The sequence below is a fragment of the Malaclemys terrapin genome, chromosome 2 (assembly GCF_027887155.1).
Source record: "Malaclemys terrapin pileata isolate rMalTer1 chromosome 2, rMalTer1.hap1, whole genome shotgun sequence".
NCBI lineage: Eukaryota > Metazoa > Chordata > Testudines > Emydidae > Malaclemys > Malaclemys terrapin.
This window is the reverse complement of record NC_071506.1, coordinates 52141607-52157041: the sequence shown is the minus strand read 5'-3', so window position 1 is coordinate 52157041 and position 15435 is coordinate 52141607.

Here is a 15435-nt window from a genome sequence, read left to right as displayed (position 1 = left end):
CTAAAAGTCTTATATGGAAAATAATTCTTTCAAATAGCAAAACATCATTTGAAGGGAAAAAAAGATAAGTCTCACATTTTAAATTGTACATAGGGTACCTTGTAGCCTAAACCATTGTGTTTCTGAAGCACATGAAGAATGTAGAATGAAGAAAAGTAAACATGTATATCAGGAGCCCCATTAAAAAAAAGTCTTGAGAATTGTTCACACCACCTATATATCCAATTACTAATCTCTACATTCATCAGAACAGAGATCGATAGGAATTCAAAACAAGCATGCAGAGAAATGGTCTTTCCAGCCTCCAATTTTTAAAAAAGTATTTAATTAGCACCCCATTCAGAGTAGGCAAAAATATATTTACATAAATTCAAATTAAGTTATTGCTTTACATAAAGACTTACCCTCTGTCTATAGGCTCTGTGCTTGTTCCTACCTAACAGGCCTTTCTCCTGACCTGACCCACTTCCTTATTTGCTGGTTCCCAGCTTGAAGGAGAATCAGGAACTGGAGGGAAGATATGTCATAACAGGAGCAAGGCTGGAGTACAGTAGTAGGGCCCAGATGGACAGGAAATGAGGTAGGACAATACTCGCTCCTCACAAGAGTTCTCCATCTGGCCCCACCTTCCAGAAGCCTTACACCCTTACCAGTATTGTTCCCCCATCGCACCTCCTGGATTGTGTTATTGTAGAATTGCTGTGGAGTGCCCATCTTCTGATATGCTTAAAATATATATAATTGAATTTTTTGTTTAAAAATACACCTCTACCTCAATAGAACGCTGTCCTCGGGAGCCAAAAAAATCTTACCGCGTTATAGGTGAAACCGCGTTATACTGAACTTGCTTTGATCTACCTGAGTGCGAAGCCCCCCCCCGACGACTGCTTTACTGCGTTATAGCCGAATTCGTGTTATATCGGGTCACGTTATATCGAGGTAGAGGTGTACAATAAAGAATGACATGGACTTTGCAAACCTATCTAAGAAAAATTTAGATCAAATTTAGGAGTAGTAGAACTTGAAATAAAAATTTGAGTAAATTGAATTGAAATAAAAGGAAATTGTGGTTTATGTATCTTTTTTTGCATGCTCAACAGAAAGGGAAGGAAACAGAAGCAACAGTAATGACATTGGTTACCAGAACTTTGGGTTAGTGGCATCAGAGCACTTTAAAGTAGAGTCCCTGAGGAGAGTGCTGGAATAAAGAGCAAGGTGCTTATCTCTGTAACCACCATTCCATCTCTTAAGGACTGAGCCTACTTACATTTGATAACATTTTTGTATTTGTATTCAGTTTGTTTATACTTAATATGAATAATTAGGAGAAGTGGAATCACTATAATGTGCTTAAATTTATGCAAGTCGTCCAATATATGCCACTTGGACTACTCACAATGGATAAAGTTAAACGTAAGTTCTGCACATACCAGCCATATGTTTCTTCTTATCGAGGAATCAAAGTATAGATGTGTATGTACCAACAGAAGAACAACCGAATAATCTTTTATATAAATGTGACTATGCGTTAACTTTACAAAGGCAGTTGTCAGCACTCCTTAAAATAAACTCTAACTATGCTCTCTGGGCTAAATCTTGATCCCATGGAAGTAGCAAAATAAACTGCTCTCCCACAAGAGCTGTATTCCCTTCATTGTATTTATTGATGTGTTTTCCCACCACCAGCCTATTTTTCTGTTGTTAATCTAATTTAGATTGTAAACTTCAATAGACAGGGACCTCTTCTTTCTATTTGCTTGTGAAAGTACCATGTCCACCTATGATAAATAATGGATAACAGTAACAACTACTATTGGGAAATTGGAGCCAGATCCTCACCTGGTGTAAATCAGCACGACTTCAATGGAGCTACAGCTGATTCATGCCAACTGAGCACCATAGTGCTTTGTTATTCCTGATCAAATAACGTCAGTCTAGCCTGTTATGCTGCCCATGCCAGTGAGCGATACTTCAAAAGAAGGTAAGTAGCTCTCTTAATGAACCTAACCAATTGTGCAGTATATACGGGTAGAAGGCTTGATGACCCCTATAGACCTGAAATAAGCGATTTGTCACCATTGTTACATTAGTTTACTTCTGCAGTCAAAGCAGTTCAGGTTGTGAACTCATTAACTAAGCAGGATCAGGTCTTATCAGTACTTCTTTAGGAAACAACCACTGGGTAAGTAGGTGCTACCAGAAGCAGTTTGTGATTCAGTATGTAGAACTCTTCTCTCTTTCCGTATAAGTTAAGGGAGCCTACCACATATACCCACTTGTGTACAGAATGCAAGAGCAATAACAAACCTACAGTTGTTTTATGGTTCTAATCCAGTGGTTCTCAAACGTTTGTACTGGTGATCCCTTTCACATAGCAAGCCTCTGAGTGCAACCTCCCCCCCTTATAAATTAAAAACACTTAATATATTTAACACCATTATAAATGTTGCAGGCAAAGCGGGGTTTAGGGTGGAGGCTGACAGCTCGCGACCCCCCATGTAATAACCTCGTGACCCCCTGAGGGTCCTGACCCCCAGTTTGAGAACCCCTGTTCTAATCTATATTATCTATTCAGCTTCATCTTGTCTGGAATACATATGCTCGCTTGCATACACAGAAACACGCTTCTTTTCCACATAGTATTATGAACTTTAGAAAGGGTGCCTTTCTAGGAAGGCAGCACAAAATTTTAAAATAACTTATTAGTAAATACGGGGAAAAAACTCAGAACGAAACAAAACCAAAAATGAGTATCTTTTCCAACATGGAATTGAAGACTTTTGCTCCAAGCTCTCTCCTCTTTGGCCTTATTTCTGCTCTCCAGCAGGATTAAGTTGGCAGCAGTGATCCCATTAATGCAGAATTGGTTTATTTTGGCATGATGGTCTACCTATCACTTTCTACTTATTCAAGCACAGTGCTCCACACTTGCATGGAGAATCAAACCCTGCCCCATATTACCAGAATTTGTGTTTGGCTGGGTTTATCAAGTCATTCCCCTAGTTTCCTCATTTGATTTTTCCTCTGAAAAATTCCAAACTTCATATACCTTCTGATTTGGCACACACATAACATTAGTGGGGTCAGATCTTTAAGTAGTGTAAACTTGCCAGGCTGCACTGAAATCTGTATTACTTACAGAATAAAAAATCCCATGGCCATGTCACACCTTACGCCAAGAAAGGTCAAGGCTGCCACTACTTGGATGGATGGGATACCTCCAAGGAAAATGTAGAGGTTTTAGTATTTGGTAGTGACAATTTATTCTTCCTTCTGCACCAATATTGAACTTCAGTATGACCCTAATGGGTGTCTGAAGCTGGTACTGGCTACTTTTGGAGGAGACAAAAACCTAAGATCCTGACCCCTAAAGAAGTACCAGCGCTACATAATTTTCGTTGTGTTGCTTGAAACAGGGAAGCTAAAGAGGAACTGTTTGCTAATATGGCTGATCATTTTTAGTAGCTATTTTATTTCTCAATAAGGTCAGGAGAACAGGGCCTAGTGTACCACTTGCAATGTAAACATTTCATTGGAATATTTCCAAAGATGATACTGTGCAGAGCTATCACCTGTTTAAAAGTAAATGAGATTGTTAATATTATACGGCTAAACTCCTCATAAAGCAAAATGGACTTCTTAAAGAACTCATTGCACTTTTGCCAAGAGTAGGGTGTTTGACCTGGCCAAATTCCAATCTAGGTAATTACACGTTGCCTTCCTAACATTCCCCCTCTAGTTTTAATTGACAGTTAACTTTTGACTTCCCCTCCTAGAATCAGGGTCACATAATGTTGGTTTCTTCACAAAATGGCTACTGCATATCTCCCAGAGCTACTGCATTTCAGGAGGTGTGCAGAGGGTTAAGTGGTACACCCTGTAACATGTTATGAGATTCTGCAGGATAAAAGACTCTATTTAAATTCAAGGATGATTGATTTATTACTTGTTTGAGACCACAAGATACTTTTGTATGAAACCAGGCTCTCTTTCTGTAAAATATATTTCCCAGATTCTAAATGGTGTCATGTTTTATATCATTTAATGTACTTGATACATACCAGGTTATCAGTGCTGAGGCCTTGAAAATAATGGCTCCTCTCTATATTTGTTTCCTTTCTGCTCATGTCCTTGGGATGTGATGCTTTTATCAATAGGGAGACAGTCCACAGGATTAACAGGTGTATCAGACTATCTTAAAACACTTTTGCAAGTGCAAGCCACTTGCACCAAGCTGGAAAGCACACAGAACATATTGTCAACCCCCAAGGTGCTAATTTACAGCTAACTGCTGTAATAAATGTTGAAAAACAGTGAGAGAACCATTGTCTAGACTGGCAGTGATTATAATTGAAGGCTGTGGTGCCCCGATGATTAATCATGTTCAGAGTTCCTTGCTCTACTAATGATAACACAGAGCTCCTGTTAGTACAGGCAAAATAAGAATCAGCTTTAATCCCTACCCTTTACAGTCCTAAAACTGGAGAATAAACAAGAAAGCCTGGGAGTCTTAAAGCGTTCAATTACTATTTCCTTTAACCCGTAAGAGGTCTCAGATGGATGCTGTCCAGCAATAGAATAAACACATATGGTGCTGTGCTCTGTGATCTAGCCACACAGGCTAAGAAATGGACACATTGCATCTGCTCAGAACAGATGAACTGACTTCAGTGGGAGCTGGACTGGGCCCTGATCCTGCAGCCTTTACCCCTGTCCTGGGACTGCCCATGTAACTAAAGATTTGCCATACCAGGGATCCAATCGTGCTCCCACAATCAAAGCTACCAAGTAAGACTTTGAAAGATCAGGCCCCCAAATACAAGTGACTGTTTTTGTATGTAGCTGCAGTTACCTCTCAAGAGCTTCCACTGTTTTCAGAACTTTAAAGCACTTATACAGGAGCATCAGTAAGGGTACATCTACACTACAGCGGGGAGTCGATTTAAGATACGCAAATTCAGCTACGTGAATAGCGTAGCTGAATTCGACATATTGCAGCCGATTTACCCCGTTGTGAGGACGGCGGCAAAATCGACTTCTGCCGCTTTTTGTCGGCGGCGCTTACTACCACCTCTGCTGGTGGAGTTAGAGCGCCGATTCGGGGATCGATTGTCGCGTCCCGACGGGACGCGATAAATCGATCCCCGAGAGGTCGATTTCTACCCGCCGATTCAGGCGGGTAGTATAGACCAGACCTAAGAGAGAAAATAACAAGCGTCTTCATTTTTAAAATAAGATTCAAATGGCCAGTTAGCTGAAATGAGCACCGCTCCCTGGATGTGGTAAAGGAAGACATGCTCACATCTGCTTGATTGTCCTTGCTGACAGTAGTAAAGTTTCACACAAGAATCAAAGAATCTATCAGAAATGAAAGATCAAAACTTCTTTTTTAAAAAGGTCTCACATGTAGTGACTATGTTAATAAAATAAAATAAAAAAATCCCTGAGAAATTATTGGCACTTGAACTTTCAGGGGTCTAAATTAAGGCAAGTCTAATTTTCCAATTAGGCAGTTTGATAGGCAAGATGACATGTGCAGAGTAGGAGGGCAGGCTTTAAACTGCATTTTTATCAACATTTCTCATGACTACAGCGGCCTCTCTATAACTAACAGCTGAGGAGTGCACTTTCCCATGCCGTCAGGGGTGAGGAGGTTACGACTTAAGTATTGTGGCAGTTGTTTTTCACACAAGAATCCAGCTCACTGCAGCTCGCTTGAAAGAATCCAGCCCCCTTGAAAGAGATGGGACCCCCCCCTCCCCACCCCAAGCCTCCTTTCCCTCCCCTTTATTAAACGCTACGCCCACCACTTGAGTGGGCAGCTCAGTTTAACCCACCATTGATCTGGACAACTTGCAACACTAATTGGGAACAGGGACGTTTTTCAAAGTCGCTCAGTCGGTAAATGAAACTTCAGCTCCCCTGTGATCCAGCGTGTGCGGGGAAGCTGCAGGCCGAGGTCGCAAAGGGCATGGCAGAAAGATTCCAAGCAGCCGCTGCTCTTTCACAGCTCGTGCTCTCCAGGCAGCTGGCCGCCTCTGGTGACTGGGTCTCTCAGATCCGTATCGCCCCCCCCAGGGAAACACCAAGTGCGTTTGTAAGCCACAGGCAGAGGCATTCTGGTAACTCCTAAAGGAAGGAGAGGAGAAAAATCTCTTGGGCTGTATATTGACAGTGGACACAGCCTGGGAGGTGGGAAACATTAAACCATCAGGAATTAATGTATAATTCAGAGGTATTTTACAGCATTTGGGGGAAATAATATGATTAAAATTCTTAATTCCAAACTTGGCATGAGTTCATTGTACTCCCATTTGATTTATAATGATTTTTTGGAGACAGCGAAGTCTAGTGATTAAAGCACAAGGCAGAGCTAAGAACGCCTGAGTTACAACCAGGTTCTGGCACTGACTCACTATGTGACTTGGGCAATACACAATCTCTCAGAGCCGAAAGGGTGATGTACGTTACTCACTGCCCGTGGAAGCAGGTATAAAGGAGGTTATGGGCATCTAAGATAGTATAATTTATACACTGAGTTGAGAAAAGGTGTGTGTTAAAGGAGAGAAAGACCTATTTCAACATAGCTGCTCTGGCTGGTTGCTTTTCTGCCCTCTCAGTGTGGGAGGTACACCAACACTGACCCAGTGGGCCAAATTGAGAGGTGACTGTTAGGGGTGTGTAACGTCTCAGGGGCTCTAAGTTGGTATAACGTACATGAAGAGGAGGCTGGAAGATGATGCACCACCTTTTAGCCCCACCTCTGATTTTGCCCTCACTGCTTGTATACATAAAGGTAAACCAGGGTACAGGGTAGCATAATCTTGCTAAGTGATAGGCAACAGTGCCAGAAAGCGGCCACAACCTTAGCTCCGTTGCAGGACAAGCAAAAGACCTGTCTATGACAAAAAGTGGGCCAGTTGAGCAGGGGATAGTGCTGATTCAGAGCATCCGCTCAGCAACCACCTGCGGGGCAGAGCACCTGTGGAGCCATTAGAAGCTTCCCTAACCAGTGAAATCCCAGAGTGAAGATACTGCCTGCCCTCCCTCCCTGTGATCCTTGGGAGGTAGATCTGCACCAGCAACCAAACAGGTAATCGCAGAAGGAACTGTTTTAAGTAGTGGTCATGTGGTTAGAAAGTCACAGAGATTTAGAAATAGAAGTTATTGACAGATTTCCAATAAGAGGCAGGCTAATCCTCTCATCAGTTAGGAGGTTCAGGAGGTCCACCCTGACCTCCGTTCTAGATGTCTTGGTTGTGTGGTTTAGTAATCGGCTGCATGGAGCTGCAGTTGTTAGCTTTAATTGATATGTTTTATTTGCATTTTATTTCTTTTAAAGGAGAAGATGTAAACATTCAGTAGATTGAAACCCCTATCATGTAAGAGACATATTAACCTCTTGTATCCCTCATCTGTGTTAGATGACTGAGGCCACGAAATAAGATTGAGTCTCTTCCCAGTGCTCCTATATGTTACGCCTTTACCACAAAAGAGGCTTAATGCTGAGGGGGTAGAAGTACCAGCGCTACATAATTTTCATTGTGTTGTTTGAAACAGGGAAGCTAAAGAGGAACTGTTTGCTAATATGGCTGATCATTTTTAGTAGCTATTTTATTTCTCAATAAAGTCAGGAGAACAGGACCTAGTATACCACTTGCAATGTAAACATTTCATTGGAATATTTCCAAAGATGACACTGTGCAGAACTATCACCTGTTAAAAGTAAATGAGATAGTTAATATTATACGGCTAAACTCCTCAAAGCAAAATGGACTTCTTTCTTACACTTAATTCAGAGTGAGACATCACAAGCCCTCACTTTACTTAGTAAGCCAAAGTTTTATGTTCTCATTTGGAATTGTACCAAATGCTCACTAGATTAGCAGTTTATCCGCATATTCCATTAGCAAAATTGTCATTCTATAGAACATGTTTATCAGGACCAGAATTCCCTCCGCCCCCGGGTCATCTTGTACAAGAGGTAAGCTCCCCAATTTAATGAAAAGATGCCAAAAACATTTCAATATATTGCCATTGTAAAAGATTAGCCCAAAACTGCAGACTAACTACACTATCCACCTCAAATGAGGCATATGGCTTGGACGGGTTATCTTATTTAGGAAGTTTATTTCTTGGCTGTTTTTTCATCAGACCATTGCAGAAGGGATGAAAAAATTAACAAATGGTTGATTTCATCAGTATAGTTGCAATGCACAATTCATCAGCATGCTTAATATTGATTGAACAGGACACAGCCCAAAACAAGAACGCTTGAGAGTATTTAAGAACTTCGTGAATGTTAGTCTAATGCATTCATCTCAGGGATAATATTTATTTTGGTGTCAGGCCAGATGACAATGTAACAGCCTCATTTGGATAGTCTGACCCTAGATACATGATAAATAACCCCCAGAACACATAATTTACTAAGACACATGTAGAGCGCATGCTTGTGTCCATTTAAAGAGCTTCACAGTCAAGACAGAAGACTCACAGAAATTTTTCAACCAAAGAGAACATTAACAACAACAAAAAAAGCTTAAGAAGAAATTCCATTACTTATAAATGTGTAAATATAAAAGAAGATAAAATCAAAAAACTTTCAGTATTCTAGAGAAAAGCACAATGTTAACAGTTCTTCACCTCAGAGACAAGCTCAGTGGCAGATTTTGCTGGTGGCAATATGCAAACATACTGTCATCAGGCAAGTTCCAGCTTTTTTCTTCAGCATCTTTTCCATTTCACCCTCTAGAGGCCTGGAATTTGAAAGGGTAGACTACGGCAGAGGGATTGCTATTTACAATGTACTACATTAGCACATCAGCCACCGAGAGAGCATTTAATTGTGTTATTTTTCTTCCACAGTGTGTGATTAAAAAATTGTTTTGCTTTTCAGAGCTGCACATGCCCTCTTAATGTTCTACACAGAACAGAAATGTAAAAGTTAGGCAGAGTTTTAGGGGAACTCATCATCAAAGGCCCTGTAACTAGATCTGATTGAATCCTTTATTACAAAAAATTGTAAACTTTCCATCAATTAAAGATCAAATTTGCTTTGAAGGTTATTTATGAGCCCTTTTACTTGCTTTCCAGGCACATCTGTAAAGTATATGGGTTCTCTGAAGGTGAAGTGAGAAGTGGATAGCTAGGTGAAATTCATGGGCTGGGCTAGAGTAGTGGCCCCAGCTCCGCTGCACATAACATAAGAAAATAAGAAAGGCCATACCGGGTCAGACCAAAGGTCCATCTAGCCCAGTATCCTGTCTACCGACAGTGGCCAATGCCAGGTGCGCCAGTGGGAGTGAACCTAACAGGCAATGATCAAGTGATCTCTCTCCTGCCATCCATCTCCACCCTCTGACAGACAGAGGCTAGGGACACCATTCCTTACCCGCCCTGGCTAATAGCCATTAATGGACTTCACCACCATGAATGTATCCAGTTCTCTTTTAAACTCTGTTATAGTCCTAGCCTTCACAACCTCCTCAGGTAAGGAGTTCCACAAGTTGACTGTGCGCTGCGTGAAGAAGAACTTCCTTTTATTTGTTTTAAACCTGCTGCCTATTAATTTCATTTGATGACCCCTAGTTCTTGTATTATGGGAATAAGTAAATAACTTTTTCTTATCCACTTTCTCCACATCACTCATGATTTTATATACCTCTATCATATCCCCCCTTAGTCTCCTCTTTTCCAAGCTGAAGAGTCCTAGTCTCTAATCTCTCCTCATATGGGACCTGTTCCAAACCCTTAATCATTTTAGTTGCCCTTTTCTGAACCTTTTCTAGTGCCAATATATCTTTTTTGAGATGAGGAGACCACATCTGTACGCAGTATTCGAGATGAGGGCGTACCATCGATTTATATAAGGGCAATAATATATTCTCAGTCTTATTCTCTATCCCCTTTTTAATGATTCCTAACATCCTGTTTGCTTTTTTGACCGCCTCTGCACACTGCGTGGACATTTTCAGAGAACTATCCACAATGACTCCAAGATCTTTTTCCTGACTTCTTGTAGCTAAATTAGCCCCCATCATATTGTATGTATAGTTGGGGTTATTTTTTCCAATGTGCATTACTTTACATTTATCCACATTAAATTTCATTTGCCATTTTGTTGCCCAATCACTTAGTTTTATGAGATCTTTTTGAAGTTCTTCACAGTCTGCTTTGGTCTTAACTATCTTGAGCAGTTTAGTATCATCTGCAAACTTTGATACCTCACTGTTTACCCCTTTCTCCAGATCATTTATGAATAAGTTGAATAGGATCGGTCCGAGGACTGACCCTTGGGGAACACCACTAGTTACCCCTCTCCATTCTGAGAATTTACCATTAATTCCTACCCTTTGTTCCCTCTCTTTTAACCAGTTCTCAATCCATGAAAGGACCTTCTCTCAGGGCAGCTTAATTTACCTAAGAGCCTTTGGTGAAGGACCTTGTCAAAGGATTTCTGGAAATCTAAGTACACTATGTCCACTGGATCCCCCTTGTCCACATGTTTGTTGACCCCTTCAAAGAATTCTAATAGATTAGTAAGACACGATTTCCCTTTACAGAAAGGATGTTGACTATTGCTCAACAGTTTATGTTTTTCTATGTGTCGGACAATTTTATTCTTAACTATTGTTTCTACTAATTTGCCCGGTACAGACGTTAGACTTACCGGTCTGTAATTGCCGGGATCAGCTCTAGAGCCCTTTTTAAATATTAGCGTTACATTAGCTAACTTCCAGTCATTGGGTACAGAAGCCGATTTAAAGGACAGGTTACAAACCTTAGTTAACAGTTCCACAGACTGCAAGGAGATACAGGACCACTGGATCTGTATAAAATTGAATTTGTGGCCCCTTCTTGGCCTGCCCCCACTGTGGAATTCTCTGCTGAATCACACAGGCTAGCCATGGATATGCTATTCACAGCACAGATGAGGTGCACCGGCCTCTCAGCACAACTCCTAGCTTGCACTGGCACTCCTGCGCTATGGTAGAATTTCACTCTGTTCTCTCAGCGTTAATTCTACACTATATGAAATATGAATTCTTGATAGCTAAAGTCCATCTGTCACCATTATTTGCATATATATGAGGGACTCGTCAATGTAATTCACAGATGTTGGGGGACCCTGAACTCTGCATCTGATGAAGGGGAGTACAGGATAATTGAAGGGGAGTACAGGATAATGAATGGAGTACTGTGCTCGGATTCTATTGTAACTTATGCATTGTCAGAACTGATAAACACTTAATGAAAAGATTGCTATAGAAACAGAAGATGAGAAGGAATAAGATCCACTAAAATCTGCTGTGGTCTCAATTCCATAACTCCAAGGCCAGGCCTACACTACAGACCTATATCGATATAACTACATCGCTCAGGGGTGTGAAAAATCCACACCCCTGAGCGACGTACTTATACCAACCCAACACCCCTGCTGTAGACAGCGCTGTGTCAATGGGAGAGCTTCTCCCATCAACATAGCTACTGCCTCTTGGGGAGGTGGATTAACTATGCCGACGAGAGCAGGTCTCCCAGTGGTATAGTAGTGTCTTCACTAAAGCACTACAGCATGCAGCTTCACTGCAGTAGCACTGTACGTGAAGATAAGCCCTAAAAAATTGACTGTATTGGATTAAACCCTATCTGCTCATCCTAGGGGGCCCCCTGCCTGGAGCTCTCTGCTGTCAGCCCTCTTTCAGCCTTCTGAAGCCATGGGTCTTTGGCTCACGGAAGGTCATTAGTAGGCCATCCCCACTTTTGGCTTCCTAGTCCTCTGCCATTTTCAGCCTCCCAGCACTGGCTTTGGCTCAGGAAGCTCAGCAGGCCAGCTCCCCATGGACTTCTTGATAATTCGTCTCCAGTTTCTGACTCCCAGGCAGTTCTCACCTGTCCTTTTCCTGACTAACTGTCACGATTCACAGGGTCTCCACAACTCATGGGGTCTTTCTCCTGACTCCCCAGTCTCCCTAATCCTTTATAGCACCCAGGTGTTGCCTCACCCTCTTAATTGGCCAAACTGGGAGCACCTGTTCTGACACAGGGGCGCCGGATCTGCTTCACTTACAGGACCTGGCCAAACAGTGATCTTAATAGATTATCCCTGATCACTGCTCCAGAGGAAGGCATAAATAATAAACTTAAAAACAAAACAAGTCATTGCCAAAATGTCCCACGGGGAAATTCCTGAATTTGGCACTCAGAATACACTCCTAAAACTTAACTTTTATTATGCTAAGGGATTCCTCTGCAAATCCAAGGTATGTTTATATCTGCATGATTTTAGAGACTAGAGTATCAGCATATTAAAATAAGTCGCACTCTTCAGTTTATTAGCCTGAAGTGTTAATCTTTAATCAGAAAATACCATTATGGGATAAATCTACCCTCTCTTAAAGTCAACAGGATTTAAACACATGAATAGGCATAGCTAAGTGTCTTTCTTACTTCAAAAATAATTGGAAGTAACTAAAAATATTTTGGTAATATATTAATATATTATAATTTATCCTTGGAACTCTTTTGCATCCTTTCCCTACTTTCATCTCCCTGCCTTCTTCCATATTGATTTGTGTTAGTCTCTCAATTCTCACGCTCCAAATTTCTCCCCATTTTCCTTCAGACTCCTCCTCTCAAAACATACTATTTCTGTAAAGCCTTTCAACACACAGCTCTGCTAGATTCCCACACCACTGCCCATTCATAATAGCATCTATGATCCTATGTGTGTCTGAAACGTTATCTTGCCTGTACTAGATTGCAAGCCCAACAGGAAACAGGTATGTTTGTATTCTGCTGGTGCTCATTTAATAAATACTGCATTTAAATGAAGTTCATTTACTCCATACATACAGAATATTCATGTATTGCAATCATAAAACACACACACAATATCAATGAACAGAACATTGAGACATTTCAAATTCACTATCCAATAAGAGGAGGTTACTCACCCTGTGCAGTTTTTCGAGATGTGTCCCCCTATGGGTTGCTTTATGCACATCACAAATTCCCCACCACACCCTCTTCTAACCCTACTGCCCCTTCCCACCTGCCCCTTATTCCCCCCAAGGCCACCACCTCACCTTACATGTGCATCTTCTCCAGGACCCAGGCACCTAATTAGTGGAGCCACACCTGCGCAGCTTCATTAAGTAGGAGATGGCCCTTTGTTCTCTTGTATGCGGCCACCCAGGCGTGCACCTTAGAGGGAACTATCTGCGGATCACCTGAATGGAGCTTGCGAACCACTAGTGGTCCATGGACCACGGTTTGAGAACCACTGGTCTAGAGAAAGTATGTACCTAAGACCACGTAGCAGCTCTACAGATTTCTGGAATGGGAACATTTTAAAGAAGAGCCATCGATGTAGACTGTGACCTAGTAGAGTGTGCCAAAATGCTGATAGAGAGTGGAATGTTGACAGCCTGGTAGCAAGCTATAATACACTCGGAAATCCATTTAGAGAGTCTCTGGGTAAAAATGGCGGAACCCTTTGATCTGTCTGCAATTGAAAAAAAAGTCTATTGGATTTATGAAATGGTTTAGTTCTAGCCAGATAGAAGGATCATGCCCTCCTGACGTCTAGAGTGTGAAGAATGGTCCACCAGTTGGAAGTATGTGATTTTGGAAAGAAAACGAGTAGGTATATGGTCTGATTCCATGTGAAATTCAGAAGTTACTTTAGAGAGAAATGTGGGATGCAGCTGTAAAGACACCTAATCCTTGTGGAATGTTGTGAAAGGAAGGGTGTCTGCCATTAAGGCCCCAATTTCTCTGACTCTGTGAGCTGAGGTTATCGCCACTAGGAAGGCTGTTTTCCTTGATAAATTCAGTACGGAGCAGGTGGTCATTGGTTGAAACAGGTGTTTCAGAGGCTCTTGAGAACCAAGGTTAGGTCCCAAGCAGGAGTAGGAAACTTTATCTGGGGAAGGAGATTCCCCAAGACTTTCATAAATCTCATGACTGTGGGGTGAGCAAACAGAGAGAACTCCTCAAACAGTAGTATGAAAGGCTGCTAGCACTGTTAGATGAATTTTGATGGAATTAAGGAACAGTCCAAATTTCTTAAGCTGTAGCAGATACTTCAGAGCAAGAGGAAGTAGGGCAGTTTCAGGAGTAGCATTGTAAAGTTTGCACCAGTGGCCAAAACTTGTCCACTTCAAGATGTAAGTAGTGCTGACGGAAACTTTTCTGCTGTTTAACAGTATGTACCTCCGCAGAGCAAGATGACTCTAGCCCCATAAACCATCTAGGAACCACGCCTTGAGGCAAAGAATGCCCAAGTTGGGATGCATCAGGCATCCTGAGAGAGGAGTTGAGGGACAGCTGGGAGATCTAGCGGAGATAGAGAGCGAAGTGAAACAGGTAAGGGAACCATGCTTGCCTTGAACATGTCGGGGCTATCACAATGACTCTGGCCTTGTCCTGATTGATCTTGTTCATCATCTTGAGGATGAGAGGCGTCGGAGGGAAGGCACCCTCCAGTGAACTGGGGCCCAAACCTCTTCTTGAGCATTTTTTGTTTGTGGTTGTGGCAAAAAGGTCTACTTCTGGAAACCCCCAAATCTGAAAGTGTCCAAGAAGAATCTGGGACTCCAACTCCCTCTTGTATTGTTGGGAGAAGCACCGGCTGAGCGTGTTGGCTGTGACATTCTGCATGCTGGGCAGATCCTTATATGATGCTTTATGCACCAATTACACAACTTTACTGCCTTGGTGCTTAGGGAAGGGGATCTCACCTCTCCCTGCTGAGTGATATAAAACATACAAGCAACGTTGTCTGTCATAGCTTTGATGGATCTGTGTCTGATGAGATGAACGAAACAAAGACAGGCATTTCTGACCGTTCTGAGATCCAGAAGGTTGATATGGTGGGGGTCTTTCGAGGTGACCATCTGCCCTGTGGAATCAAGGGGCTGAGGTGTGCCTCCCAACCCGACACAGATACATCTGTAGTTACAAGTCACTGTCGGTGCCAACTGGAGGAAGGGGATCCCTGCCCCTATATTGCAATGAATCTTCCACCAGTCTAGGAAATGCATCACCCACTGGGGAATCAACACTTGTATGTCTAGACTGTGTCTGTTTGGTGCATAAACCATTCTGAGGCACCCCTGAAAACAACAGAGGCTTAATCTCACATGCTTTGTCATGAAAGTGCAAGCAGCCATGTGACCTAAAAGTTGAAGGCAGTTTCTGACTGAGGTCTGGGGGCTCTCTCGAATTGTTTTGACACAGCTGGATAATGTCCAGAGCGTGTCTATGGATGCCCTGGATGTCAGGGAATCCAGCCATACCCCTGTGAATTGTATGTTCTGAATGGGTGTCAGTGTGGATTTTTCTACGTTCAGCAAAACAAAGAAAGTACAGTCCTTGTGGTGGACAACACCTCTTGGTAGGATCAATCCTTGAGTAGCCAATAGTTGAGGT